The sequence below is a fragment of the Sciurus vulgaris genome, assembly GCF_902686455.1.
Source record: "Sciurus vulgaris genome assembly, chromosome: 8".
In the NCBI taxonomy this organism is placed as follows: domain Eukaryota; kingdom Metazoa; phylum Chordata; class Mammalia; order Rodentia; family Sciuridae; genus Sciurus; species Sciurus vulgaris.
Genome location: NC_136468.1, coordinates 88,390,368 through 88,405,788, shown reverse-complemented (window position 1 = coordinate 88,405,788; position 15,421 = coordinate 88,390,368).

Sequence of the window (15,421 nt, the reverse complement as noted above, 5' to 3'; positions counted from 1 at the left end):
CAGTATTTTTTGGGGCCCTTGGAAGTATACAGATTTGTTGTTCTTTGCCTGTTTTGGGTGGGTGGTGGTAAACCCAGGGCCTTGTGCATGCCAAGCAAGTACTCTACCACTAGCCACACCCCCAGCCAATGACGTCAGTTTTTATCTATTACTTCTCAAGTTTTTATCAATATGGATTATGTTCTCTGACTGCACATATTCTCTCAGTGCAGCAAACCAAAAGAGTGAATCTTTAAAAACATAGTAATTTGTTTTCTATTCAATTTGGAAAGACTTGTATGCTGTGCCTTTCCAACGGAAGGTGAAGAGGATTTCCAGGGACAAGAATGGAGGTGGAAGGACACTCTTGGTTGAAAGACAGGCAGTGAGAAATGAGGGCTGCGGAAAGGGATGTGACTTGGAGCTTGGGCTGTGATTCTGGGATTGTTAAATCAGTCCAAATGTGTTCCAAAAACTTGAGCTCAGTTCATACTATGGGAATGAGCATAGCCACACTTCAAACATGAAATGAAGGGATTGCTGGCATTTAAAATATTCATACAGAAAAAATGGCACTGTGCAGCAATGAGCAGGGAGAATCCACCCCCCCACCAGGATCTGATGTGGTTCTTATTTACACATGAAACAACACATTTCTTTAAGCAAAAAAATCTCTGAATATTCCAGGCTCAAACTCATACAATGTAATAAGATTTTGCCCAGACGCTGACATCCTTTATTTTTTTTTTTTTTTTTTAAACTGGGGATCTAACCCAGGGGTGCTTTACCATTAAGCTACATCCCCATCCTTTTTCGTTTTTATTTTAAGACAGGGTCCTGGCTAAATTGCCAAGGCTTGCCTCCTGCCTCAGCCTTTCTCCTCGCTAGGATATAGTCATGGACCACTATACTCAGCTCCCTCTCTTTTTCATAGGCATTAATATCATGCAGGGTAAAATACAGGTGTTCTTGGTTCAAATCCTATCCTGTAGTATATTAGCTTATGACTGGAGTCAAGGTATTTACCTCCTCTGTACTTCAAGTTCATCATCATCTCTAAAATGGAGCTAATAACACTTCCCAGTTTACATTTCCAGGCAGGTTTTAAAAGTCAGTGGATATAAGGCTTCCTGGCACATACTAATAGTTTCATAAAAGTTAGCCACAATTAATATTTATTCTTTACACCCCCAAAAGAGCTTATTCTTCCCACTCTGCCCTCTTTAAGACACTGTTACCTTCACATTATACAGTTGAGTGGTTTTTAGTGACTACCAAGTGGTGCTATCATCACAATTTGTTTTAGAACATTTTCACCTCCACCCTCAGTAAGATCCTTCTTTCCTTCATGACCTTTACAGCTAATTGCCCTTCCCATCTCCAGCTTCAGGCAAATACTAACCTACTTTTGGCCTCTATAAAACACATTTTTCTGGACTTGTAGGTAGATGGATCATACAATAAATGATCTCAAATCTGGCTTTCTTAGCTTAATGTTTTTTAGGTTTACTCATGACACAACATGTGTCAATATATCAATCTGTTATGATTAGAATGATTTCTTTCTGCCATCTCTATGAAAAATCATATTATATGATAATATTGAGAATATATAATTAAAGCCAGCTATTATTGCATCTTAGACACTCTAGGTCCTAAGTTAAATGCTTTATTTTCATCATCGAACTTAAACTTCACAACAACCTTATGGGCTAATTAAATGATACTATTATATCCATTTTCAAGTTGAGAAAAGTAAAGCTTAGAAATATGAACTGACTTGCCCAGGGTTAGGAAGCTAGTAGGTGGCAGACTTGGGGATTCAAATCGAAGTCTCTGACTCCAGAACCAAAGCTAGAATCACTTGCACTTTAAAATGAAACAAGTGGTCTTTGTATTACATACCTTTCTTCACAAAACAGGACAAAAACTCAGGGGAAACCATTCATTTTACCCCATAAACAGATGGAGAATGGACTGTAGATTCCCACTTTTATGTAAGAGTTCTTACTCTGTCATTTTCTCTCCACACTGATGCTGCCCTGTTCTGAGATTTTCTAACCCACTTGCAAGAAGCTGGTGGACCGGGAGGACTCAATTCTGCTGGATTATGATTTTCATCTCTGAAGAGTTCGCATAGGGAGTTCCTGGTATGCCTCCAGGCCAGGCAGTCTGAGAAGGAAAACTGGGGTGCTCCCCAAGGAGTTAGGTACCTACTGTTATTTTTAGGTTAGAATTGTTGGCAAGTCTTACAACAATGGGGCTGAACCCTTCCCACCCACCACCCTGTGGTTCTTTAGAGAACCATTCCATACAGGAAGAATTCTACTCACACAAGCAGCAACATTCTTTTCTAAAGCAACCTAGGAGGACTCTTCAGTTATTTAAAGTAGTAACTTTTCTGAGATTTATCATGGTCAAAACCCAGGGCCCCACATTTATTCCAACCAGCCTGCTGGAGACACCTTCAAACATGTATTATGAAAGCATTATATTTGGTATCAGTAATCATAAACAGAGCAATAAGCTGCACTCTGAAACTGTCTTTCAGAGATACCCCCAATCCACCCTCACCAGTCCACAGGAGAAAGGGGTACTCCAGAGTGAAGGCCACCATTTCACTCCACTGAGGAGGGGTCAGAGGATTGCCAGTACCTAGGTGCTCTGTAACGATGCTGCAGATGAGAAGCCCAAGGCCCCAGAGCCCTTGGCAAGACCTAGAAGCAAGTAATCAAGACAAATTCCATGGCAACTCAATAGTTGATAAATAAATAGAGGGAACATCTTATTGATAGCACTTATGAGAGCATGCAATGCCTCACACATTGCCAATAAATTTCCCAGAATTTTTTTTTTAATAAATATTGTTGGTGGTAGATGTTAGAATAGTGGCTGTCCTTGGGGATAGTGAAGTGCTGGTTATGTTCTGTCTCTTTAATCTGTCGCTGGACACAGGTGCATTCAATTTTGTGATATTTTGTTGATCTTATGCAACCTTTTGTAATGTAGTATTTCAATAAAAATTCTGCAAATAGGCACAAAAATAAATATTTTAGAATGTAAAGTTACCTAGCACGGCGCCTACTATACCATGGGTGAATATTAAAACGTATTCGTTGACTGTGTGATCTCATTGAGCCTTAGCTCAATAATACACAGTATTCTCGATGCTGTCATTATGAAGTTTTCTTCACAGGTTAGAAGTTCCATGGTTTTGCCCAGGATCACGCAGCCCGAACCAGGGGCATTGCAAGAAAGCTTGGGTTCGTCACCAAGAAGGAAGAGGGTGCGTCCCGACTTCCACCTTGCCGCTCTGGCACATGGGGCTGGGGCTGGCGCTTCCCTCTGCGAAGCAGCCGGAGGGGCGGCGAAATCTGTGCCCAGATCGAGCTCCAAGGACTTGCCCGGCCCCGCCGCCCCGCCGGGAGGACGCCTCGCTGAGTTGGGCCTGCTCCTCGGGACATTTGCGGACCTGGGCCCGGAGGCCTTGGGGCTTGGGTTTCTCGCGGTCGCTTGCCAGGCGTCGCCAGTCCGCCCATCCACCCTTGGAGACTTTATGACCTCCACGCCCTGGGACCTCTACTCTGAGCGACAGGTGCCCTCTGACCTGTCCCGAAAAATATATTTTTTTCCTCATCACTATTAGATATCTTCCTATGAAGGGACTGACGGTGGCAGGGAGGGGAAATACATAAATGTAAGAACAGCGCAGCTCTTTTTTATTCAACTTTTTAAAAAAAGCCACAACAGAAGCTTCCACAGAGTTCCCCTTGACCTGATTAATGCAGATGGCTCCAAGCCCTGGGCTTCCCCGTATACCCTGCTCAGAGTAGTGGAAAGGAGAAACTGTCTGCCACTCAACAGAAAGACCTTGCACCAGTAACTAACCCTCTGCCGTCAATTGCATGCCTGTAAAATGGAATAACACAATACTCAACTCATAGAATGTTTGTGGGGATGGTAAGATGATACCTACAAAATACTTGCATCTGCACATAGCATGTGCTGGACAATGCTTCCTTTACTGTCCACCTCTAGCCACACACAGTGCTGTAACCAACTCTCCCTTGCTTCTCCATCTGTCCCAGACAACTCGCTGTCTCTGCCTGCCCAGGTCAGAGATAACTACCAGACACAGGACAAACACCCAGTCCTCCCACCTTTGAACAGACTCCTATAGCCCCCTTAGCACACTATTCATACGCTCCATCCCTGGGTTCCTATCTCAGCTTCAGTGTACTAATTTATCAGTGATGTCACCCCATCTTGTGTCACTCACAAAGCCACACATGCATGCACTTACAGAATGCTAGGGCTACTTAAGGCAAGGTCCACCAGCTCACGGTTAAAATGCCCAGGTGGTGCCTAGCACCACAACTTTGCTGAGTCAATAAATGTCTTCTCCTAGGAAACTCTGGGCATGTGGATAGAGAAGGCTGGCCCCCACCTCCAGCCTCCCCACCCCAACCTCCACAGCCCCTCCCCCAGCCCTGCAGCTGTGGTGCTAAAAGGTAAGCCTCACCCCCCTCACCCAACTCTGAGGCCATATTCACCCTAGCCGTGGTGACAGGTTGAACGACTCCTATAACAGGCCCCTTTCCTCTTCTGGAGGGGGGTTCCTGCCAGTACAGAGCCCTGGTTCAGGGGCCACCAGCAGGGCCGAAACCTGGGGAGAACGTCTCTGGCTGCCACTGATTTCTGTTATTGGAATGGATGTTTTTCTACAATTCCAACCTTCCCCTCCTTCATTACGTCTCCCATGTTCCTGAGGTAGTAAATACCAGGGATATGCATTACATTTCCCATAACTTACTTTGAATTATCAGAGAAAGCTTCTCTTAATAGACCCACTGTTGACAAGGAATCTGGCCCTGAAGCTCAGTGTAAGGCTTCTAGGGCAGTGGCTACATGCCCTAGATGACTACCTCTCCAATAGCTGGACTCAGGGCCACTGTCCCTACCCAAAAAGTTAACAAGAGACAACAGAAATTAGGGGTTAAAATATGAACCCTGGGCTGGGGATGTAGCTTAGTGGTAGAGCATAGACTTAGCATGGGAAAGGCCCTGAATTTCATTCCCCAGCAACAAAAATAGAAAATATGGGACCCTGGATCCAATATGTGTATGCAATACTAGCGTGTTCCTTACAAGCTGAATAACCCAGACAAGTTAATCTGTCTGGCCTCTGTTTCCCCATCTGTAAAATTGAGATGATTATAAGAAGTTTCTAGAGTTGTTAGGTGGATTAAAAGAGTTAATATTTGTAATGTGATTAGCAGTCTCTAAGAAACCAACAGGTGCTTTTTGTCAAATGCCTAAAGATATTTGTTCAAATAACTAAAGACCCATGTATTCCTAAATGCACCTTGCTAACCCTAAATGTCCACAACCCATTCTAATAGTGAAATATACATATAAAGATCACACAATTTAACCTCCATGTTATTATTGATATTCAAACCTAATAGAACTGTCCTTGTGAATTAACCAATTTCTCTTCATTTTTCTGTTCTTCATTTGTGTTGAATGTGGACACATTCTAGAAGGAAATCCAAAAAGAAGGAGGAGGAGGAAGAGGGAAATAATATGATTGAAATGGTTGGATTATGATAAAATTCTTTTAAAGTTGATTTTCATCTGCATTATAGTGGTAGTGCCAAGTCCAAGTGTTCAATAAATTATACTCAAATTCACATTTTTCTTGGTCCTTAGCAGATTCCAGAAAGTGAGATGAACTGGCTCAGAATCAAGTCTCAGAGCTGGAGGAATGAAATGGGTGCATAGCTACAGAACCACTTACTGAATAAGAATCTGCCTAACATCATTCTAGAGTCTTTCATCCCCACATGTGCCCAGGGGCCCTTCTCCACTCACTGACAACATCATTTACCAGTATAGGTGCACGAAAAGCCTGGCTGTTTCCCACTTAAGGCCAACACACCAAGGAAAACACCGGATTTTATTAAAAATGCAGAACAAGGTGAGGTCTAGATCCCCCTCCCCTAGCATTATCCTGGACAGATGGACAGACACACACACACCACACACACACACACACCCGCACACCACACACACCCACACACACACACACACACACATATCCTGGATTCTGTGTGTCTAAAGGTTGGAATTTGAAGGTACTCTTGATGAGGGTGTTACCATGGGGGTTCAAAGACACCCATGAGAAGGGTGCATGATCACACCTGACTGTAAAGGCCCAAAGAAAAAAATAAAGTACCCACTGGGTTCCCCTAGCTCTCCAAATACTAAAGATCATATTAAGCCACTTTTATCCAGAAATGCCTGTCTCATAGAGGCTCAAACTAGCTGTTCTAAATTGGAGGTGGTTTTTTTGTTTGTTTATTTTGTTTTTTGTTTCTGTTTTGTTGTTGTTGTTGTCATTGACTCCCAGGGGACATTTGGCAATGTCCAGTTGTCACAACTGGGATAGGGGCTACTGGTCTGTAGTAAGTAGAGGCCAGAGGTGCTGCACCGTCATCCAATGCACAGGATAATTCCACAGCAAAGGATTATCCACCCAAAATGTCAGTAGTTTCCAGGTCGAGAAATCCTGGCCTAGGATAAATCCCAACACCTTGAGAGGAGCCTCCCTCAGGACTCTCCAGCTACTGAAGAAGGAAGCATCCGGGGAGCCTCAGGAGGGAAGCCCAGGAGAATCCCTTCTCAGGCCCCAACTAAGAATGAGGAGGTACAGCAGACCCCTTCCTCCTCCTGCTTTGCCTCCAGAACACAAAAGCCTGGCATCTGAAAAGATTAAATAAAATCCATGATTCCCAGCTCCTCAGGCTACATAACCCTGCCCCTCATATCCTATTTCCCTCCTGCACCCCTCACTCTTGGAGCACAGTTGGAATCCTTTACTGTCCAGCCCCCTCAAAGGCTTGGCCTGGCTTGCTTCCTCTCCCAGGGACAAAGTCTTCTGGACGTCCTGCCTCCCTTTGAGATGAACCCCCAACCCTGCTTCTTGCACCAACTGTAAGTTTCTCTCCCCCATCTCCCCCCACCCTTTCTCTTTCTAATTAAGCCACATCCAGGGTGTTGTGTGTGTGTGTGGGGGGGTGGTACTGAAGGCTTCCGTGCTGGCAGGTTCTGGGGGCTTACAGCCTCATGTTTTTTTGTGAGGTGCCAACCACGCTGTGATCATTAAACCCCACAGTGGTGGTGGTGGGGTGGCTTTTCTTATTGCTGTTAACCTGGGGAGCCAGCTACATCTTGTTATCAGACTAGTTTTAATTCAGCTTGGTCAGGTTCCAAGTGTTGAGGTGGAGATTAAAGGCAACTGAAGAATCCAATTAGCTGCCCAGTCTTCTTTAAGCCAAAAACTCAGGTCACAAACTAGATCAAAGTGAAATTCTTCTCGACAGCTCTGTTCATTAAGGGGAGGGTGGGAGCTCACACTGCTAAGCTGGGCTCATTACTGGGACTGGCATTTTAATACAGTATCTCCCCCAAATTACATGTTCAGAGGTCAGAGGGAGAAACGCAGATTATCTTACATGAAGTCCCTGGCTAATGGAAAACAGAAAGCCAAAGAATGAGCATATAGTTTCTAGGAAAAGATTTAAACAAGGATCCAATTTTCTTGGGCAGGAAAACCAAATCTGGAAATGAACTGACAACAAGCACTCCCAACCAGAGAATCCTCCTTCAGGGAGCTAGAAAACTGAGAAATCTAGGTCTTCCAGGTGACCCTATTCACCCATTTTCCCAGAGTCTTCAAAGCTCTTTCCACCTCTTTCCCTAGTTGGGTACAGTTGCAGAGGAAGCCCCCTTGCTGCTCAGACAACCCAGTCCAACCTCTCCACAGCCTCAGGACACAAGCAGCCTTTGTAGGAAAACCACTCACCATTTCTGGATTCTGGATCCCATGCAGAGTCATTTCCAGCAGCAAGAGACTCCTCTGGCTTTTTCTGTGTCTCCCTGAGCTCTTTTGAGGCAGCCGGAGAATAGAGGAGGAGGACCTCAAGGAAGACCCTGATCTGATTCACTTCCCATAGAGAGGATCAAATATTGGATTGCTGTGAGGGTGTTTAGAAACTCAGAATTCTACGTGAGAGAAAGAGGGAGAAAGAGGCCAAAAGATTACATTCAGGACAGCAGTCACAGGACACAGGTCCTCCCTCCTTCCTTTATGAACACAGATTTTGATCCAAGTCAGGAAATCTACAGAAACAATAGCTTTTCTCCCTGTGTCTCTTTAAGCTTGGGAAAATCTGCTTAGCCTCTCAGGCAACCAGGAACCCTTGGGTTAGAAGATGGCATGTTTGGGGCCTTCAGGCCACATGCTTGTGGAACAATGGATGTGGTTAAATTTTAATTTTTTAGCCTTTAGAATGTAGCCACCTCTAGGGTCTCTAAAATAAGAACCATTAGGGAGAACTTTCCTCAAACTTCTCCATCTTGCACAGATAGGACCTGGGAGTAAAGCTGAATGCCCTTAGAGGTCTGACTCCTTCCGGTGGTAGGAAGGTGGGAGACAGTAGAGAACACAGGGAGCAAGAAAGAACAAGGAGAGGGAGTCTGAAAGCCTTAGTCCGCACCTCCTGCCAAGGTTTGCTGTCCCTAAATGTCTAGCTGCTGCATAATAAACCTCCCCTTTCAGGGGTGGGGAAGCCTTAGAAACCTCATTATGCAGTCACTTCAAGCATAGGGTTCTCTTTGGGGATGCAGCCACAAGACCCCCACTAGCTCTTTCCATCTGTGGTTAGAGCCTGTACCCTCAAAAGAGATTGGTAGTCTTAGGGACCTCCTTCCACCGTTGGTGAATCTTAGGACCCCAGACCCCAAGCGCCAATAACTGTAGAGGAAAGGGATTCTCTTTGGATGGTGCATTTGGAGCAGGAACAAATCACGTCTGCTAGGTTTTGTTTTTTCTTCTCTGTGTGAGCATTTCCCTCCCTGGGATTTCGTCATCCTCACAGATCCTTCCACCCGCCTATTCTCCATGCCCTGGGGCGGCAACAGCGCTGCCAGGCCTCAGAAAATGCGCCCTGGATCCCAAACAGATTTTCTTACGTGCCCCACGACACACAACAAGCGTCCAGTGGTTTGGTTTAGTTTTGTTTAAAATCAGCGGCCTAAAACGCGTTTCAAAATGCGAACTTTTTCTAAGGAAAGAAGAGAGGACGTAGACTCGAGGCGGAAAGTCGCGTTAGAGGAAGCGGGGCCCAACGGTTCCCGTCGAGTCCCTGCCCGCCTCCAGCAAAGAAGCCCCTGGGCGGGCATCGGCGGCAACCACTTCGCAGGCGCAGAGCTGGAGGAGTTTTGCGCCCTGGGGGTCTCCAAATCACAGGCGCCCGGGCCTGGCACCCGGACTAAGCGCTGCCTCAGCATGACGCCACGGCCTTGTTTGTGTCCTAAAAGCCCGAATTAAAATGGAAATTTGGGGCGAGGAGTCGGGTGGGGGAGCTACTATTGGCTTGCAAACGCACACCTTTGTTGCTCCGGGGCCGGGCTACCGGCAAGGCCTGTTGTGCCTGCACTAGTCACTTTCACTAGGCGGGAGGGGCCGCAGTCTGCACCCGGGGACCCAATGTGTGTCATAGAGTGGGGAAAGGTGCCAGTACAAGACCTTACAAGGTTCCCGGAGAGCCCTGGCTCACGTCTTGGCCACTGGGAGGGTGGGGGGTTGACTAGTCCAGAGGACATGCAGGCCCGGGATGGAGGCGGGGGTCCCCCATCCCAGCTGTTCTCCTGGCCCCACAGGACCCGGGACCCGAAATAGCAAGTTCAGCCGGGGTCAGTCCTGCCAAAGCTGACCCGGCACCCCACCCCAGCAAAGCTAAGTCCGCGCCTTTGAGAACTGCCCGCGGGCCCGGACCTTGGCCTAGAGGTCTTATTTCAACCCGCAGCAGCCTCGGAAACCAGTCTGGGGATTCGGGGAGGGCGACGTTGGGAGGGTGCGGAGGAGCCCACAACAACCCTGAGCAGCGGGAGTGTCTGACCCTGCCCAAGGTGGACCTGCGGGCAGCCGGGAGGGCTACAGCGCCAACAGCCCCAGCCTTCAACCAAAGCCCGGCCCGGGCGTAGGCGCCAAGGCCCCGCATGGGCCGCTCCTCAGCTGGGCTCGCTGCTTCTCTTTCTCCTGACGCCTCCTTCCTCCCTCCCTCCCTCGCTCCGAGCCCCTGAACCTGGCAAAGAGGACGCCCGATAGACACTTCGAACAATCCGGGATGGGGGCGGAAAGAGAGAGAGAAGGAAAAGAACCCAGTCTGCCCGCGTAAACGCTGCTACCCATTCTCAAAAGTTTTCCTGACTTCTCGTAAAGGTGGCCGGGGCCATTTACAGTAAGAGCAGAATAATGTTTGCGACTGTACGACATAATTATCTCCAGACCTGCCTCTCCCCCTGCCCCCAGCTACGGTTTTCACCAGCGAAAGCGGCTAATGCATTTGCACACATTAAACATCTTGAACGCATAATTACAGGCTGCAGACAGGCTGGACAATAAACTATCTCGGCTCGATATTTTTGGAAGCCTTTTGCGACTGTGCCTGGAATAATAACAACTGCTTTCTATATCCTCAGCCATCTGACTGCAGTCACCATTATTTCAGTTCACCCCCAGCCACCCCACTGTGCTTTTGAGAAACTGCGGGCTTGGGTAGGTGGTAGGATCAGTGGGAGAGGTCTGCCTGGCCTCAGGCTCTGCAGTGAGATGGTATGGGCAGAGATGAATACAATACAAGAATAAAATGTGTTCTAAGCCCTAGGGACCTACTTCCTCATTCCAGTCCCACAAGTGGGCCTCATAGCCTTCGGACACCAAGCCTCTCACCCTCTCCCTATCCGAAGAACTAAAGCATTTGAAGGAGCAGATTGTCATGTTCCTGTCTCACGCCATGCTTTAAAATTCACCTCTAGACTGAATTGGCTCAGCACCTGAGAAATCTGCTAACGAAGAAAGAGCTGGCTACTGAAGTAAGACTAAAAGGAAGAAGCTCAGGTAGTTATTTTCATCCATGAGATCTGGAACTCTCTAGCTTCCCCATGAGTCTTGGCTGACTGGTCTGTAAAATGGAGAGATTATAATAACCTTGGGACTACTCACAGGTCGTTATGACGAAGCACTTAAAAAAATTTTTATTGCCATATAACTTACATATAGCCAAGCATACAATCTTAAGCACCCACCTCACTGAATTTTTATATATGTATATGCTTGTGAAACTACTACAAAGATCAAGATATAGGGTATTACCAGCCCCCAGGAGGCTCCATGAAGTTTTTAAAACTAACTTAACCAGTGATAATATCGTCTCTAACTAGAGAGGTCAGCTCCCTAGTCTAGGTTATGAAGCTTCTTGACACTTGGGGATGAGAATTGATAAACCATGGACTGGGGATGTAGCTCAGTGGTGGAGCATTTGCCTAGCATGCATACTGTCTTGCATTTGATCTCCATTCCCACCACCTCCACCAGAAATAACAACAACAACAACAAAAATCAGTAAACTAAATATACACTATTCTCCCATAGCTAGGAGCTAAGGAAATCTCAGGTCTGAAGGAGCATGCAGGATTCTTATCTACAGACCCTCAGTACTAGGGGATTGAGGGGAATGGAAGAGAATTCATTTTGAAGCAATGAACTTCTGCTGCTGTGCATAGGTGAGACTTTAAGGCTTTGGCAGGCATGTTCAGTTTCCCTGTTAGGGTGTGAGCTCAAAGAGAATCTGAGAACCTTTCCCAGGGGATAGGAGTCTGTGCTGATGCCCATAAGGCTGAGGTTCAAGCCTTGGGTTATCTCCTTTCAGTGTTCTCCCCTGAATTCAAATCTAGTTTGATGTGTGGAGAAAATTACCCCCAGGGGGACACTTGACCATGTAGTGTTTAGGAGGGAAGAACTTTCTGAAGAGTAGCTAACACAGAAAATTGGTACACTTCACAAAATAATACAACAAAAAATTTCATTTTAAAAGCACAGTGGTACACTTCACAATACATGCTGCCCTGATCTTGGGTGTTTTCCTAATACTGACCGAGACAATTCTCCATGACAGGTGTATTGGCTCAGAAAGTTACATTCAGGCCCGGTGACTCAGCAAGTGAAACTGAAGCTAACCTTGTGTGGCCCAAAACGCAGAAGGGCTACTACAGCCTTGGTTCTAGATCCTAACTTAATGTTAATGAGCTTGGCAACCTTCAAAACAATCAGTTATACTGGCTTCTCCATCAATACCAGATCACCCTCCTTCCCTAGGTGAGCTGAGCCATGCTGGGGGAAATGAAACAATCAAGGCACTGACCATGACTTTGGAAACTTCAGGTCATTCTCTTAGATTCTGGGGAAACTGGAAGGCCTCTTGAAATTTAACTATTCTGTATTAGTAGCTATAAAACTGTGCTCTGGTGGTAACCCACCCTGTGTTTCCACCTCCAATCCCATTTCTCCCAAATTCTCTTTGGAGTACAGTGGGTGTGACCAAGGCTTTGGCTCCCATTCAGGCCTAGGCAGAGGCAGGGGGACATGGTAGGGACCTAGGACTGTGCCCTGAGGAACCTTGGACCCCATATCATCTGCCAGAAGTCGGAGGAAACGCGTTACCACCTGGGCGACCTTGACTGCAACGATTAAAGTTTAATCCGAGGTGTGTGTTCAGCCTTGCCATGTTATTTAAACACATCAAAGGTCATAAAAGATCCAATGGCATGAGCCGGTCGGACGCGGGCCCGCAGGGAGCCAACATTTGATTTGGTTGATTTCCAGAGCCAGGATGTGGCGCACGGGACGAGGAGGGGGTGGGCTATTAGAAATAAAGGAAAAGGTTTGCTTTCTCAACAAAACCGCCAGACTTCAAAAGAGGCCGGGGAAACCGAGTCTCGGACACTGGGACAGAAACAGAGTCCTGCAATTCCGATTAACTGGGAAGACATCTAGTGGGAAGAGATCGCAACTGCAGCGGCGTTCAGCTATCATCCCCAACTTCGGTCCACCGCGACCTCCACCTGGGCTGACTAGGCAGGGGTGGGACGCTGCAAAAAGGAGCCCCTCTCTTCCTAGCCGCCCCTTAGACAGTCGAGTTCTCACTCGACGATCTTAAAGATGACCAGACTCCAGACCGTGCTCTTACTCAGGGCAGAGGAACCATTTCCACCTTGTAGAGGAAAGATCCGACTTTTGTCGCTTTCCTCTCTCCAATGTTCGGGTGCTGGTAGCCAATTAACCTCTGGAGACCCAGGATCCCCTGATCCTTCCCCCTACCCCGCCGGATTCTGTCAACCGTGAAACGGGCGGAGCTCTGGAGCGCGCAGATGTGGGTTCTCCTGGAGCGCCCTGCGTGGCTCTAGGAATCAACACATTGCCCCAGAAGCCAGGTGAAACCAGAGGCCTGAATGATTTCTCGCCAACTGCGGACTCCTCCAGGCACCCTAGCAGAGAGCGGGAGCCCCACTTTCAGGATGTGCAGGCAGCATTTTCGTCCCCATCTCTTTCGTGGAGCAGTTGGCCAAATTTTATACTGGCTGCCACCTCCCACCCTATTTTCTGTAGAAGATCGGGCTGTCCAGTTCCCCCTGTGGAAAAAAGTCTCACATATAGAGTGCTGCTCATCATTGCTGTCCCAGCAGTAGCAGCTGTATCAAACTTTAAGGCTGCAACAGCACTCTGTACAGTCCTCCCTACATGCCACAGAGATGCCAATTGCAGTTTCACCTGCTTTGAGTGGGGGTCCTCTTTCTAGGAGGCCTCCTGGCTGACCTCTTTGGTTGGGTCTAAGTTTTCCCTTCTTACTCCACTTGTTGTAACATCATATCATACTAGAATTGTCAGGAAGAAAAATGTCATCAGGATGTCCCTTTTCTGGATAATACAGAGGGCCCTGACACACTGCTTCGCATTTCAATATATGAAACTCAGGACATTTTGTAGCCACAACTGGGCCCTGAAGAAGGGGGTCTGCATCTCTGATTATAGACTTTTTAGGTCTTCTGGGGGTTGGGACGACTGGGGATACTAATGGCTGCAGGGAGTTGCCCTCAGTAGAGCAATCCCCCACACCCTTTAGTGCCAGGGACCTGGGCTATAGCCTCCTCTTTCTTCATTTTGCCCATCAAGTGGCCTTCACCACTCCTACCCATATGCCTCCCTGGGATTGGACTCTTCTTGATTATCAAAGGAGGGCTGAAGTAATCCTGGTCTTTGTTTTGCACTACCCCCAACCCTCCCAAATGAAAGTAAATGAAAATGGTGGGGTATCCATTCTAGGCAAAATGCCTTGAAGCTTTTCATAGATATTATATACCAATGCTCCTCATACACAGAAGTGCATTCCCCAAAAGATACTTGGTCTATGACTTCTTTTGTCCCCCACTACCAACCCCCATCACTTCTTGTTGGAATGAATATTATCCGCTTAGATAGGGAGACTCCCTTAGGTTTTATTGAATCAGCTACAGACTGTTGAAGCAGGAGTAGGTTGGGGGATGGGAGGAAGGCCTGCCCTGGGTTAACCAGATTTAACTTCAGGGAATGAAAATCTGATATGTGGATTGCAAATGGGCCTGCAGTGCCTACATCCCATGCTGAGCTCAGATGAACTGATGTCTAAGCTTGGAGCCCAGTGAATCCCTCTTCCCTTCCAACCTACCCCAGGACCCAGAAAACCCCCTCCCAGTCCACCTGGCTAGGCCCCCACTGGGCTCCTAGCTAGATCCAGCAACCTTCACTCCATGCGCAGCCAACCTCACTCTTCCCTACTCCCAGCACAGGCTGTGGGGACTTCTATTTTTCTGGGTGACAAACGAGTCTGCTTGCTCTCAGTGACATCAAATTACTTTGCACCAGCCCAGGGTCCCATGACCCGACATAACCTCACATTAGATCCTAAAAATGTAAAGAAATATGGCCTTTTTAAAAGTGGCTGAGAGCACATAATTGCTAGCAGGCTTGAGGGGTTGTCCCCAACTCAGCTCGATCTATGCCTCCAAAGTCTATACCAGCTGGAATTCACACACTCCGACTCTCTATGGACAGAAGTGCATTTAACTCTGGACCCTAATCAGGTTCTCAAAGCCCAGATTATTTTTGTGTAGTTACAGAAATCACAGGAGGCTTGCAGCCTAAACTCTAAGTGGGACTCACCAGTCAGCAGCAGTGGGGGAAGGGGTAAGACAACCAGGCTTCGGCAAAAAAAAAAATAATAATAATAAGTTTCCACACAGTGCGGGCTTCTGCAAAGCTTCAAAAACACAGAACTTCCTTAGCTACAGTGGCTTAAATTTTTCTTGGGAATTATAAACCATAATTATTATTTTTTATTATTCTCCCCCCAGCCTCCCTTCCTCTTTGTCTCCCAGCTTGTCTCTAATCTCTCCTTTTCCTTCCCCCTCTTCCTCTGAATATTCTTTCTTGTGCAGTCTCCACCCCGACCCTGACATAAGCTGTCACCCTCATGGAGAAGTCCATCCTAGGATCAGGGGA